This window comes from Paramisgurnus dabryanus, chromosome 11 (genome assembly GCF_030506205.2).
Source record: "Paramisgurnus dabryanus chromosome 11, PD_genome_1.1, whole genome shotgun sequence".
Lineage (NCBI taxonomy): Eukaryota > Metazoa > Chordata > Actinopteri > Cypriniformes > Cobitidae > Paramisgurnus > Paramisgurnus dabryanus.
The window spans coordinates 37,994,909-38,010,907 of record NC_133347.1 but is presented as its reverse complement, the minus strand read 5'-3'; the positions used below and the strand labels follow the sequence as shown (position 1 = coordinate 38,010,907).

The window sequence follows — 15,999 nt, the reverse complement described above, 5'->3', positions numbered from 1 at the left end:
AAGACCTGATGATATTATTTATTTCAGGAATCTCTTTGCTATCATTTGAAAGTGAACATCGAACTTAATATTAAATAACAAGAAAGACAGTCGTGTCAGGCATATAGGTTTGGTGCAGATATTTTCCGTTTCAGCACCGAAATTTAAAGAAACGGCTTTGTAGTTTAACTTTTGACAAAATAACCAGTCTGTTTTAAATACATTTTAAAAACTTATACCCGTCGAAAAACATCCGTTTTTTTTAATGTTTAGTTTGATGAACTCCTAAATATGAGACGCAGAGCACCTAGCCCGTTCGGCTAAATTGCATGCGCAAGCATGGCCAGCACGCAATAGCGGAACATCGATACAACGAAAAGCAATCCAAAATTTACAGACTTAAATTAGATCAGAATTTACGTTTATTATAAATACAATTTTTTTTTATAAAATAAGGTCAGAAGTAACAAAGTGCAGAACAAATGTGCAAAATGCCTCAAGTGCACGGAAACAAAACACAAGCCAAATAGATAAATCAGATAACCCAGAGTGATTTATAAATAAAATAAAGAAATTATTAAAAGAACGAAAGTATAGCCAGAATTGCCAGCTTTGTCTTTTAAATGTAGAAACAAAGAGGCAATGGTTTATAAACATAGAAACCTCTTATGGACGTGTAGACCGGTCACAGGGGTTGTTGGATTTATAAACGCATTTTAAAAATATTTATTGAAAGCTGCTACTTCACATATTATTCGCAGCATTATAATAATATGCTATATATTAATATATTGGGGGAAAGCTGTTATATGTGAAATCATATAACGTGTGCACCCATACGGCCAAAATGTAATGATGTGGAGCAGTGTTAGCAACGTCGGCCATGGTTGTTGTTTATCTTATCGTTCTTGCCTACTTCAATGCAGAATTATGACGTTTGTAGCGTATCAGTGACGTACGGGTCGGATCCATGTGGCCTGGCCGTTCAGACGAAGGTCGCATTTCAAAAGATCGGATACGTATCGGATTCAGGACCACATACCCAAGTGGCCTGGGTCACATTTGAAAGGATCGAATCTGTGTCGTTCAGACTGTCATGAAAAGATCAGATACAGGTCGCATAGGGGCAAAAAAATCAGAATTGGGTCGTTTCAGACTGCAGTATGAACGTAGGCTTATTCTCCCTGTGACGTGGATGCTTAAGCGCATTTTGATAATTCACAGCTGTTATTCATCAACAACCGGCAAAACCAACATCTCTGTGATTACATTTTTAAACACGTGTTAAAGTGTATTGTGAAAAACGCGTTTTAAGTATTCTCTTACAAATCCCTGCATAAATTTGGAGGAATATTACATTTAAATATTAAGTAGATTGTGGTCCCATCCTCTCTAGCAATGTGTGTTTATTTAAAAACTAAAACCTTTGTTTGTCTTTATAAAAGTTACATCGCATTTTAAGTTGGCTCGCGTGATTTTTTTTGATTGGAGAACTTATGTGATTTCTAAGGGATCATCGATGCTCACTGGTAAGTATTCACAGCCTTTGCAGTCATGCCATGACACTTAAAATTGAGCAGACAGACAGACAGACAGAACCTTATTGTCATAGCATAGTACAGGTACACAGCAACGAAATGTCATTTAGCATCTATCAGTAGCAAATAGTAGAACTGTGCAAATTGACAAGTGCAAATTAATATGAAAAATAAAGTGTACTGTAACACAGCAAACAACATAGGTACAGCATGCTGTACTTTGTTTTAGCGTCTGCCCTGTGGTGCACAAGTCAGCAGAGCTTTAAAAGTATATTTAAAGGTCATTCACAAAATCAGGAAAGCTAAGGTAGAACAGCAGATCCACCACTGCAGTGTATTTTTCCTGTGCATTCAGAGCAAATTTAGCAGCACATTTGATTGCGGTGCGTTTATGGCTTTTACAAAATCAACGTCATATTAATTTTTAATAGACTACAGTAGACGCTCACGCTTTTTGACGGAGGACGCGTGTGAGGGAACACACAAGCACAGAGAACAGCGACAGGTAAAGCAAAACATCATCTATAAGATAAGCAATATGAATTCTGAAGAATTAACTATTACAAACAAAACAGCATGAAATGGCTGAACAGGAACTCGCAACATTAAAGCAGGAAGCATTTCTGTAGGCTAAAGCTATACATCATGTTTTATTTTAGTTAAGTTTATTGTGCAGCGCTTTTCACATCCGAATCCCACAGTGGGTGCAGTGATTATGACAACCAGCACAGCCCTAGACGTTTACACAGCAAGCCTGCAGTGACTACAGTTGTCACTCATTCAAACGAATGATGCTCTCTAGCAGAGTCCTGCAACGGGTACCCGCGGATACCCGCAATAAAGTGTCTACAACGTGTGTATTGTGACATTCCTAAAATTCACAGGCGGTGATGAGGGCAGATAATTAACTCAGTGCGGGCGGGTAGTAGCGCAAATGAAAATGTGCAATATTTGTATGTCTAAATTACCATTACACACACAACATATGACATTTGACCCATCACGTCACCACCGCTGCGACTTTTGTTGATACTTTTGTAGCCTAGTTGGAGCGAGCGTTGCAGGAGCGTAGCATAAAGTTTTGCCGTTGATAGCCAGAAGCTGGGAACGTCTTCTCTTAGAAAGCATTTCGAGACGAGACTTGTAGGAGCACAGCAGGGGTTGTGTAGGTGGGTTGTATTTTTTCTTGTTCTTTTTTTCATTAATAGGTGTATTTGTGTATAGTTATCAGGTTCCATAACCTATTTAGGTGCCGATGGTAGGCTACTTGACTGGCGCAGAACATAGCGCACTTTAGCCTGTTTCATTAGCCCATTTATGACGATGTTGTGATGTTGAGAGAGGTACGAGATAAAAAAGTAAAACACTTTAATTGAAGTGATTTTAGCATGTGTGATTTATGCCTGTGCGGGTCAGGTAACGGGAAAAATATTAACGGTTATGCGTGGGTGCGGATTAACTTTTGATAATATCATTGGTGACGGGTAGGATCTGGTGCAGAACTTTGCGGGGTATGGGCACGAGCAGATCTCCAAAAATGGACCCGTGCAAGATTCTGCTCTCTAGTGCCTCGCTTTTCCAAATACGTGTTGCAACTACGGTAGCTGTTATCTACTCACTGATCTCCTTGCCATTTCAGTTGGTTCACGTGTTCTGAACGAAAACGCATTGTGGAAACGTGTTGCGGAAGGCTAGTGTTTTTTTGTCCCTCTCTGCTATTATAGTTTTTCAATAGAGTATGCATTGATGTCACTTTTACACGTGACCACATCGGAGCCCGCCCTGTTGAGTGGCAAAACATTTAGCAAAATGGCTGGCTATTCTAGCGGCGGACACAAAATGGCAGTAAAATTGACAATTATTAGCAAAAAAAATTTTTTGTTGGACTTGATAGTGACCCTAGCAAATTCACGTGGACATTGGCATGAACAATCTATTTACTTCTCCCATCTGTGCTGGCAGTCCGTAAAACGATAGCTCCAAATTGCACAACAGCTTTTTCCCAATTGTTTTTGCTGATTTTCACTGTAAGCAAATTCTGCCGCTTTGTCTTTTGCCACTCAGTGGGCGTAACCGCAGTCACTTTTGCCGAAGGTGACGTCATGTGCATACCCTCGATATGGCGGAACAACATGGAAGCTTTTTTGGACTTACCCGTTCAATGTAAATAAAGAGAAGAAATTCTAAGCTTACAAAGAAAAGTGAGATCATTGGCAGAGGTCATTTGATGAGGACATATTTATGAATAGACATTGATTTTGACTAATAAATCGGAATGATCAAATTCCGATACTGTGTGTTACCCTTGGTTGGTACTGACAAGCTATTAAAAGGACAACATATTATAAAAGCACCATGAACGTTTTTATGCACTATAATCAAAGTCGTCTTAATATACTCAATAGCTTCATGTGAAGGAACAAACGCACATTCAAAGATATTTAAGTTCACGGCAACTTGTAACTGGGTTAAGCCACTGGTGAAGCAGACGGATGAAACGCGTCATTCACACATGCACACACACAATAACTATAGGCAATTTTAAAGCTCTGATTTTGTGTAATCTCGGTAAGCCATTGGATGGCTACAATTTACTATGTACTGATCACACGATGTATCTATTTTCTTTGTGTTTTAACAGTTATGAACTTTACTTTCCATTGCGGAGCGAGGATTCCCATGTGATGATGCTTCAAGTGCATCAATGCTGCGCCCAGGAAGCAGAGTATGATTTAGGCGCACTCAATATGATTTAGGTGCATCAATTCTGCACCTGGGATGTGCTAAAAATGTCTGGTCAAGCGCATAATTCCCAAAATAACCATCTGCACACTAAAGCTTTTGTACTGTGACATTTTTGCGCAATTAAGGAATCTATATTTAGCATACTTATTTGATCAAACATACCTATTATATGTTCTCCTAAACACTGCCATGGTTAATAATTACTAATGTTCTTGTAACCTGTAAATCATTTAAAATGATTGTTTTTTTACATTTAAAAATATACTAGATGTAGCAGAAAGCACTATACACATTTAACATTGTGTGTGTGTAATTTAAATTGTTCAAGAAAAATACAATAGTATCAGATCGGCAGGTATCGGTATTGGCCTATACTCAGAATTCGGGTATCGGAATCGGATGGGAGATGGAAAAAGTGGTATCAGTGCATCCCTAGTTTAAAGGTCACGTTCTTTCTGATCCCATTTTTTAAACCCTAGATAGTGTGAAATGTTGCTATAATAACATAAATTATACCTGTAAAATGAAAAAGCTCAAAGTTCACTGTCAAGCGATATATTTTCTTTAACAGAATTCGCCTTTCAAAGCCTACAGTGAACGGCCGGTTTGGACTATAACGCTCTACTTCCTGCTTTAAAGCGTCATAAAACACTTACCAACACTTTTTTAAAATGTTGACAAAGTTAGTTGTGTTGCAGATCATAGAAGACAATGTTAGTATATGTTAATTTAAACAGTATGAAAAACTAGTTCATTTTTAGCTTTTTTGTGATAATTTTGTCTTCCGGGTTTAAACTCCATATCGTGTAAATGTCATGGCTGTGACGTGGGCATGTGGCAAATTACTGTAGTACATCATAACTGTCAGTATCTCATTAATATTTATAAGATAGTGTGTTCTTATCCAATACAGAGACATTTCGCTTTTGAGTGTGTGCACGCGTGCATGTGCTCTGTGCTGCCAGGTCAGCCAGGGGAAAGGTGTCTGGGGCTCAGGATAATCACATGTGGATACGGTTCTGTAAAGTAAAGTAAATTTAAGTGCGTCATTACGCACACTCTGTAAATACGTTGACTGATTTTTCCCCTCGATGCTGTCAGGACTAACCTTAGACTCACCATCAACTGAATTTGCTCGGCAAAGCTAGGGGAGGCAGGTGGACTTTGATCTGTCCTGAGGTACCATGTCCTAAGGACTTTTCCCCAGATAGCACACGTACTTCGCGGAGACGTCTGCTAAATATCGCTTCATCTTCTGTAGATCGGGTGCGAACATTGAAAAGTAAGACGTCTGCAATATCTCTGCAAGACGTCTTGGCAATGTCTTGAAACATTCAAAATTTTTACGAGCTGCATGCATCTTCTGGAGATCTTGAATCCGAGCAAACGCAGACGAATCAGCTGACCTCAATGCTCAACTCATTGTTTACACTTATTTCTTGTTTAATTGTATTGAACACAAACAAAAGATAAAAAAAAAACATCAGCTGCATATAATTTGCCAGTTTTTTTAGAGTTTGGCATTTATTTAGCATTCATAAAATATTATTTTTATATACCCTACCTCGTATCACGTGTAATATAGAAACATGAAATCATACCCGTATGTATACTGTATGCGTTTAGTCCAGTTTCACTTGCATATTTGGCAGTAAGGACGAGGGGACTCCTGCATTTAAATTGCGTTTATGCTTTAAGTGCAGAATAAAACACGTAAAGGTACTCAAAGAAAGTACCTTGTGCACGAAAATAATCTCACTGGCAACATTTTAACAAATATACTGTAACCAATAATGGACAGCAGTCTCTGCACCGTTCACTAACAGATGTCTGTATAGATGAAGAAACCTTATACAATGTCGAAACACATTATACATGTATTAATATGACCAGGTATTATCCAGCATCACAGCATGAATTGTTCTGACAAGTTTGTTTACCAAATTAAATTTATGAAATGTGCTGAATGTTCATTACATCCAGAGCCTACCCAATATACTGCAAAGCTATGACATTTACCACCTGTTCATTTAATCACTGCACAAGACCCAGAGCTGATCATGACACTTTACATTTTAGACTTTGCATGTTCTACATAAAGAAGGAATTCTTTAAAAATGAATGAATTTATAATAAACCTAAAAATTAAAGCATTAAATAATGGAGACTGTTACACAAGACTTAGATGCGACTTTAATTACAATACAACATTCAGTACACCAGGGGATTTTAAACTGTGGGTCAGGAGGACCCACTTGTCGGTCACACAGTAGGTTAAGGTGTGTTGCACACCGTAATGATGCAACAACAGTTTGGCCAAATTAATAATTAACAATGACAATGGTTTTAAAAGAATATACCATAAAATATTTGGTATTGCAAATAAACTTATATTTACTTCACATCAGTGGTTCTTAACGTTATTCCTCGAGGCCCACAGCCCTGCACATTTTGTATGTCTCTCTTATTTAACACACCTGATTCAAATCATCAGCTCATTAGAAGAGCTCTCAATGAACTGAACTGAGTCTGTCAGATAAAAGAGACATACAAAATGTGCAGAGCAAAGGGCCTCGAGGAATAACGTTAAGAACCACTGCTTTACATTTTGAAATATTATGAAAATAAAATGACTCCACTGAAAGAGAACAAATGTGTTTTACCCCATTAAAAAAATGTATATATAAAAATATTTTAGTGGGTCTAGAATAGATTACACTTGTCTAATAGGTTTTGAAATTAAAAGTTTGGAAACCCCAGCTTTACTCAATACTAGTCTCAATTAAAGTTAACATTAAGTTGTAATATAACTGAAATAAATAGCATTTGCAATTGACAGACATTAAATTAAACTGATGGCAGATGAGGTGTGGGGATGATGCTGGGCCAGAGTTGAATCTGTGCATCTTAGTAGATCAGGGTGCTTCATCCTTAAGTTCTGCATTAAAAAGAGAAAGGATCTAACAAGAAAAAAAAATCTCTCAAATCAACATTGGACTATCAACCCCAAATTAATAATAATGCAATTACATGCAAACAAACCTGTCAACCGTCAATATATAACAGATACTACACACCTGTGTCCAAAACATCAAGATTCTCACAACATTTTAGGGCTAGCTTAATACCACAGTTCTGGCTATTCTTCATATTCTGTGTGGTGGTTAGTTTGCAACTGTGACAAAAATGAACTTTTCATAAACATTACCATTTGTTGACTTAAGCTGACTTCCAAGAGCACAGTTATCTAACACAGTCTACTGTAAGTGTCTTTTTACATTAAATATAGATTTCTTTCTTTTTTCTTTTTTTTGAGAGATACAAAGGACAAATGTCTCTGCTTGCTGCCTTCATCCGTGTGACCAATCAATGGTTGTGTTAAAAACATGGGAGGATAATCAGGTGGTGACAATTATGTGAAATATTGTGCAGTGTTCCAGACAACTCAGATTTCTGATGTTATGTCATTAAATATCCTACCTCCGACCTCAATGCATTCCAGTCAATCACATATCACATTTGCGTGTTTACCACATAATGAGCCAGAAGTTGTTTGTGCTCTTTTGCCAATTATGGCAGAAAACGGTTACTGGATAATTTAACATTCATGTTCATAAATATTATGTGCTGTAAAAATAGTTTAAAGTTTGTTTGCGGTTCATGTAAGGCTGTGAAAGGCTAGCCACCAACTTGTTACGGGTTTGAGGTCAATAATATCCAACATCCAAGTTGTCTCGAACACAGCATTAGTTCACAGACTCCAGTTCAGTCCCATCTGTAACAACAGAACACAATGGGAACATCATCACATCAGACAAAGTATTTCATTTATAAAAATTGCACCCAAAGAAAAACCAAAATATTAAAAACATGAAAGATCAAAATCTTCATTTAAACCCAAAGGGGACCAGCCTAGTAATATCATTCTCTGCTACTTTGCTTGAGCGGAAGCACGAAGTCTGACGTAGTCAGGCTAAAAGGGGACATGGTCTTTAAATAAAACACCCAAAATGACTCTCTTTGTAAGAGTTTTCAATATCTCCACCACAGTAAGAATTAATTCTTTTCTCAATACTTAAACATTAAAGGTCACGTTTTTCCTGATCCCATATTTCAAACTTTAGTTAGTGTGTAATGTTGCTGTAATCACATAAATAATACCTGTAAATGTTAAAGCTTAAAGTTCACTGCCAGCCAGGCGATGTATTATCTTTAACAGAATTCCCCTTTCAATACAGCGAACGGCCGGATTGGACTACAGCCCTCTACTTCCTGGTTGAATGACGTCAAAGCAAGAGTGTTTGACTAAACTCCGCCCTGGCTAAGCTAAGCTGCTGTCAAATCACAACACACTAAACAAACTACACAATCAGAACTCATTACGCATTTCTGAAGGAGGGACTTCATAGGACAAAGAAGACATCAGCCGTTTTTAGGACAGTGAAAGCATTATATAGATAAGTAGATTGTGTGAAAAATACCGCATGTGAAACATGAACACATGTTATATTGTGCACTGTAAACACAATCAAAGCTAAAACGGGACCTTTAAAGTTATTCAGTATTATGGTTGTAATCAATAAAATGACAGGCAATTTTATTTAAAGATCCCCTTTGGGTTTAAATGCAGATTTTAATCTTTCATGCCATGAAGGCAATAACGCCGAAACATCTGTCCTTGTATTGTTTGATTAGAAAAACAGGTCTAAGCACCTAAAGCTGGGAGAGCATGGTGAGGGCGTTGATTGAACTAGATCTATTGACCCCTAATTGATCTCATAGACTATGTTTACACTGTCAGTTTAAATCTGATTTTTGTGTATATCCAATCTGAATGACTGACTGTACACACTGTGTATAACAACTCTTCGTGTTTGATTTGTGTGACCTGAGGCGCATTATCTTTTATCCAAAATAGCTGCATTGGTTTATAGCAATGACGTTGCGTTGATGTGTTTGAAATAAATGTGCTTGAGTTCATGCAGCAACAACCAGTTTTCATAAATGAAAAATAAAATATTGTCTTTTTATCCAATTCATCCGAGAAATCATTTGGTAATTAAAATAATGTACCCTAAAAAACCTTTCATTTGTAAGACCGCATTCATTACTTTACTAAATGTGGGAAGAGACTCACAGGTGGAGGTAGAAGTTTGGTCTGCACTTTCCATAGCTGGTGCACAGGGATTGTGGTAGGCTAGTGACACAATTTAAGAAGACTGGTTCAAAACCTGCTTTACAACCAGAGGTTGAATTAAACTTTCTTATTGCCTGTCATTTTGACAGATAATGCTGTAACAAATCTGTCATAATCAATTAGGACTAAAATATCAACAAAAAACTTAGAAAATGAACAAAAACAACTATCTGAATCTTTTCGAACTCTAACCTTGAGGTCTGGATAGACAAAGTGAGTGTTTATGTGTGTAAAAGTTAAACCATCATTGAAGACTGATGCAGTTGTCATTAAGGCTGATTTAGTCAGACCTACCCCAATGCCTCTGCACAGTAGGCTATCCGCCACTTTTCATTTACACGTTTGCGTCGTTGTTCGCATCGATGTGGATTTACACATGCAGAACGCTAGTAGCCAATGTCCATAGGCATTTACCAATGTAAAATACAATATCAAGGCAAAAGCTGAAAAAATAAAAAGCAGCAGAAAAAACCCTTGTTGGGGGCCAATCACACCAAATGCGTTCTAAAGACGTAGAAACACAAGGTGCACCTTGATTTGGTCACTTTATAAAAAGCAGTGCAGCGCAGCTTTTTATATTGCTAGGCAACCACCGAGGCAGCTGTCCTGTCAATCAAATATTGAAGCGTGAGCGCTCTTTTGCTGTTAACTGTCATACAAGCAGAAACTTTAAAAAGAGGACGCTTGCACTGACTTTGATCGAAGGTGAGAGGTGCATAAACACACAGGAGACAGTAAGTGACTGAAGTACGATTGTTTCAAATAACTGTAAACATCGGTCCCTACAACGGAAGGCCCGCCTCTCCCCATATTCAATTGGACAATGGAAAGACACAAATGACGTCAGGTGCTTTTCCGCTCTTAGCGCTCCTTCAAAAAGGCATGTTGCAGTAGAGGGCAAAAATGCAAGGCGTTCAGTGCGCATAAATAGCGCACATAACGCTCAATGCTGCAGTTAAAAAAGATTTACCTCCTAATAAAGACAACTGGATCTGAAGCGTAATGATGGTCTTCAGAAGGCCTCTCATGGTAGCCTTGATTCAGAGGTTTGAGAAGACTACCAAGCACCAGAGCCAGCTAACAGGTGGACCAAACATCTAGCCAGAATTCTGCATGGGTCAGGTAAGCAGAATAAAAGACACTGTAAATAAACAATAATAAAAGATGGTCATTAATGACTTAATGCTTTCATATTCATGTTAATGCTTTGAAAATTATCTTATTTCTTTCAGAATCTTTTGATAATATTGCCCAATGCAACAAATGGAAAAAGCATGCTTTATGACAACCTCAGCAGCAGAACCCATGACTTTCTCCTGGGTAGACGAGACAAAAAAGTTTGGTATCAACACCCATCTAACAATTAAGGTAAAAGATAAAGTTTTATGATCCCTGCATTCAGGTTAGAGTATGGGGTAAGTTGACCGTTCTATGGGTGTTCCTCAAATGCAAGGTTGCATTAGTCAGGCATTAGTCCTGTCCTTCTGAGATTTCGATGTTAGAAAAAAGCCAGAATGAGATGGTTTAGTTTGATGTCCAAGGCAACGTCATAATGGTTTCCGCCCCAGTGATCATGGCATGAAAACTTTAAAGAGAGAAGTTGAAAATTAGCAATGCATCACCAAAAAAATTTAATAATGTAGTACAGTGAATAAAAGTCATGTATCAACTGTCTTTACAACATGGACCGTTAAACATTTTGTAATTAAATTAAAACAACAAAATAGAAAACAAGCAGATTGAGATGTCCTTCGACGATGCTTGATGACGTGGCAGCCGAGACATGCAGCCTTCTAGGACGGAGCCTTATTTAAAAAAAAAAAAGACAAGGACGGAGCCTTATTTATTTTTATTTTATATATGTATAATGTACCCCCTTGTATTTCTTATTATTTAAAAAAATATTAAAAATAATTTTAAAAGGACGCAGTTGTGCGTTTGAGAAACGACCGGAAACGACTTATATGTCGTGAGGCCATCACGTGACCACAATATTTACCAGAAGACCGTTATTTGCTCGAGTACCCTCAACTTTTTTGTCGCAAATAACATTATTAATAACCTGTAAATAATACATTTTGTACACATTACGTTCCTCTTCACTTTGTAATAGTATGTTTTTGGTTTAATAGTCGGCTTTAAGTTAGTTTTTCTGTCAGTTTGATCGTCAAAATGTTGGTAAGTATAGCTTGTCATTCCTGGGTTTTAATTGTTAGAAATACGAATTAAAGAACAGATATAACTAATATAACTGAAACAATTAATAAATACAATTATCAAACCACTCCAATAGAACAACGTTAACGGTTTTGAGTGGTTTCTAGGAAAAGGTCTGAATGACAGTAACGTTATCCGTATAAGGGCCATTTTAACGTAACGTTAAAGGGCGGGAAAGGTTTGAGACATTTAATAACTCTATTAAAATGGCTGGTTTATCCCCTCCAGTGCGTAACATGTGAAGTTAACGTTACAATGTGGCTTCGGGACTTTGCAGCGGCTGAAAAGCATTGCATTGATAAACGTTAATAAGCTATTAATCGCGTATAGAACATTAATATACGACGATCATTCTGTAGATCGACTAACTTACATGCCTGCATAACAACATATTTTCTGTTAAAATGGTTTACTTACATTGACACTGAAACTCTGCCGTCAGCACTGTTGCTTCACCCGTTGGAACATCCTACTAGTTTAGGGAGTTAAAAATCGAGTTGGAAAAGAACAAAATATCGTTCTGCGATCGTTCGACACGACACCCAGAAGCTGCAAAAACCGATTGAGGTTAGACTCTACTGAATTATCGCAACGTTGAGTGCAGGCAGCCCATACATCTTTCAGATGTGTTCTACTTCATGCTGATCTACACGCAAACCGATCGTGACATCAAGTACCGCGAGTTCAAACCTTTTCCGGGGCTTTCCCAAACTCTCGCGGTACTTTGATGTCATACCACGTGCTGTCTGCGCATCTCGGTGTTAAGTCGAACACACCTGAATGTATTTGTTGGCTGCACTCCCTTGCGCTCAGTAATGTAGGTGTAACGAATTAAATGTATTAAATTGATATTATATAAATAAATATTGTAATAAAAATCTTTATAAAATGATTAGCTGTCATTAATAAATTAATCTTTGATTTGAAACATCAGTATACGTGAATTAACCCTCAAGTTATGAAATGCCTAAACATCAAAATGGTGAAAATACAACAATGTATATTTGACCAATTTAGCATTTATTAACTTTTGTCTTTTAAAATTGACTTCAGAAAGTTATCTGCAGCCACACATCCACTGTATACCAAGTTATGATGATCAATTATGAAAATGCAAAAGGATTGATAGATCAGTAAACAAGCAACAAAAAGGTAATGTCTTAATATATTTCTGCTTTTGTTACTTATTCATGTATTTGAATTGCATATTTCAAGATCAAACGTTAATAATTATAGGGTTTCAACTTGTTGCAGCTTTACAAAAAATGTAGAATTTGTAGGAGCATGGACATCTGAGTAACAAAGTCATATTATGCAGATGGGTGCTCATGGTGGCCTCCAAATAAATACATGGACAGGCTGCTAAAGAGGGTCAGGATGATGGAGATGCAAGAGCCAAAGACAGCACAGACCAAACACCAGGCCAGAATTCTGCATGAGTCAGGTAAGCAGAATCAGTTAAACTGTATAAAATAATTAATTAATAGACAGTACAATTAATAACACATTATTTTTCATAGCTGTAAAAAAAAGAAGAATGAAACAGTACCTGCATTTAAGTTTCCAGCCTTTTTCACAAAGTTGCCGACAACTGGAAGAATGTCCCAAATTGCTGCAAAAAGAAATTCAGTAAGTCCTTATAAAAGAGACAGTTTAAAAAGTAAAACGGCTTCATTTAACTTCAAAATACCCCTAAATCCTTAAAGGAACACACCCACATTTTGGGAATTTAGCTTATTCACCGTATCCCCCAGAGTTAGATAAGTCCATACATACCTTTCTCATCCCTGTGTGTGCTGTAACTCTGTCTGATGCAGCCCCAGCTAGCTTAGCTTAGCACAAAGACTGGAAGTGAATGGCTCCAGCTAGCATACTGCTTCCAATAAGTGACAAAGTAACGTGGACATTTTCCAATTTATGTGTTGTGATTTGTATAAATTCAAAACCAGTCTTTTGTTCTAAGCTTAGCTAGCAGGGGCTGCGTCAGACAAGAGTTACAGCACACACGGAGATGAGAATGGTATGTATGGACTTATCTAACTCTGTTTTTTTATTTGTAAATGTAAAAAATGCAGCTAACCATTCCCAGTTCCAGTGGGCAGGTTAAAGAGGATTTCTTAATATGAGACAGAAAACAGAAACACATTTTTAATGGCATTTAAAGACAACATACCACTTCATACAACTAAATTTTCTGTTTAATCCATAGATTGAGTAATTTTCACTCTAGAGACCCTGGGGTGACCACCAAGGACGAATGCAAAGTAAGTGACCTACAAAACAAAAACATTAATATATTACGACTGTTTCGAGATAAGTACTTTGCATATCTACAGCAATATGCAGATTCTTGAGTAAGAATTTCTCTATAATATAGACAATATAGACCACAGACGTAGTTTAACAATTTCTATCATGTTAAAGTTATCACATAAAAATAGCTAGTCTAAGAATGCTACAAGAAACCTGTTGTGCAACTTACCTGCTTCCCATTTACAGCTCCAGTGAGTGTCTCTAAGGTAGATCCTAATGCAGATGGATGGAATGTTGATCCGCCTAACATGCAAGGTAAAAGAGCATTTGATAGCATAGTGGATAAACAAAGCTTTTTTCATTTTCAGAGCATTTTCAAAAACAACATAACACTTGCTATTACATTGTTATATATTACATGACCATGTCTAACTCTGATCCATACAAAACAGATTTTCTGTACCGAGAACTTTGGATGACCACGTTTTCAAAAATCTGACCTCAATTTTAGTAACCATTTAGATATTTTAGATGTAGTCCGAGAGCTTGCTGACCCTCCATTAAAAATGAATGTAAGGTATACTGTTCATGTCCAGAAAGGTAATAAAAACATCATCAAAGTAGTTCTTGTGACATCAGTGGGTCAGTTAGAATTTGTTGAAGCAGCAAAAATACATTTAGGTCCAAAAATTACGACTTTATTCGGCATTGTCTTCTCTTCCGGGTCTGTTGTCTTTTGTCTGTTGTAAAACAGACAAATGCAGTTATAAGAATTTTACCTAAACTACACACCTATTTGATTCTTAAGTTTAAATAAATCAAAATAATGCATTTAATAGTAAAAGCATTTTAAAAGCTACACTCCTAATTCATTTATCTTTGCTATTACAGCTGCAAAAAGGCAGTCTTGACGGTACTAGGATGAATGCAAATAAAGACTAACCACCTGACTTCAGCGGTCCAGTCTCTTGTGGGAAGCAGGTGCTTGTTTCCCCACAAATACGGATGAAGTGTGACGAAGAGGATGATGACTTTTTTCTCAAACATCTGCTGAAGATCTTAACAGGCTGGAGACAAAATTAACAGACTGAGGGTTTATACAAAGAATCTTACTCAGCCAATATTAAAGATAAGATATTTTTACAAAATGTTCTTTTCATTGTTTAGGATGATTTTATGTAGAAAACAGTACATCACAAAAAAGACTTTAGATGTGTTTTCACAGGCAGAGCCTTACACACAAACTAACCACAATTATAAACGCAACCCTAACACAGATTTAGACAGATTTGTGAATAACATTTGAGAGAAATAGGCCTTTTGGGGACATAGAAAATATTTAAGTTCAGCTCATGAAATGAAAAATGGGGGCAAAAACAAATTTTAACAAGTGCAATACAAATATCAACCATAATACTGATCGTTTTAATCAAGTAAGCCACTATATCTTTCTAGAATCTTACACAAGACTCCGTTACATGAACGATCAAAATAAATTAACGTCAGACAGGTGGGCGAAATATCAATATTAAAGCATGATTAACTGTTATCAACCCAATCTCGAGGTATTATTTAAATGATCCCACACCAAACAGTTTATTATTTAAATGCATTATTACTACATACCTTAAGCATGTGTTACACGCCTTTCTTCTTCTTGGCATTGAGGTCAAGCGGATGTTGTTATGTAGAATCACGACCTTGATGCAAAGACGCACATCCGTAATTTATTTAACAATGACAACACTTTCGGGTAATTTTATCTTCTAGATCCTAATTAAAGCTATAAAGAAAGAGCAGCCTTTCACGATTATTTCCTGGTATTTTTTTTTTTAATGTTTTATTTTAGAATGGAGATTAATAAAGCAGACGCGGAAAGGTTTTGATTATTTTAAATATGTTATGTTTATATGTTGTTGTTTTCGCATACTGTCATGTAAAATGCATCTTTAAAGATAAATGAATGAAAGTTTTCATTGTTTAATTTCAATAAATGTGCTTTATAAAATCAACAACTGCCTGTTTTAAGATCAATTGAAAATGGTGTTTTAATTACTTAATATCGACGAC

At 36.8% G+C, this 15,999-nt stretch overlaps 2 long non-coding RNA genes across 3 annotated transcripts; one reads left to right on the top strand and one right to left on the bottom strand.

Moving 5' to 3' along the window:
• The first annotated feature begins 11,471 nt into the window (after positions 1 to 11,471).
• On the top strand, positions 11,472 to 14,315 carry LOC135718099 (uncharacterized). 2 transcript variants are annotated; one of them, XR_010520544.2, is made up of 5 exons: positions 11,472 to 11,637; positions 12,730 to 12,828; positions 12,995 to 13,120; positions 13,886 to 13,940; positions 14,176 to 14,315. It is a non-coding gene; the product is annotated as an uncharacterized lncRNA (long non-coding RNA). The 2 variants fall into 2 exon arrangements; XR_010520545.1 differs by lacking the exon at positions 11,472 to 11,637 and adding an exon at positions 12,113 to 12,243.
• Positions 12,973 to 14,287, bottom strand: LOC135718100 (uncharacterized). Its single transcript, XR_010520547.1, has 4 exons — positions 14,159 to 14,287; positions 13,850 to 13,949; positions 13,226 to 13,288; positions 12,973 to 13,107 (listed from the first exon to the last, which is right to left on the bottom strand). It is a non-coding gene; the product is annotated as an uncharacterized lncRNA (long non-coding RNA).
• Positions 14,316 to 15,999: the final 1,684 nt, after the last annotated feature.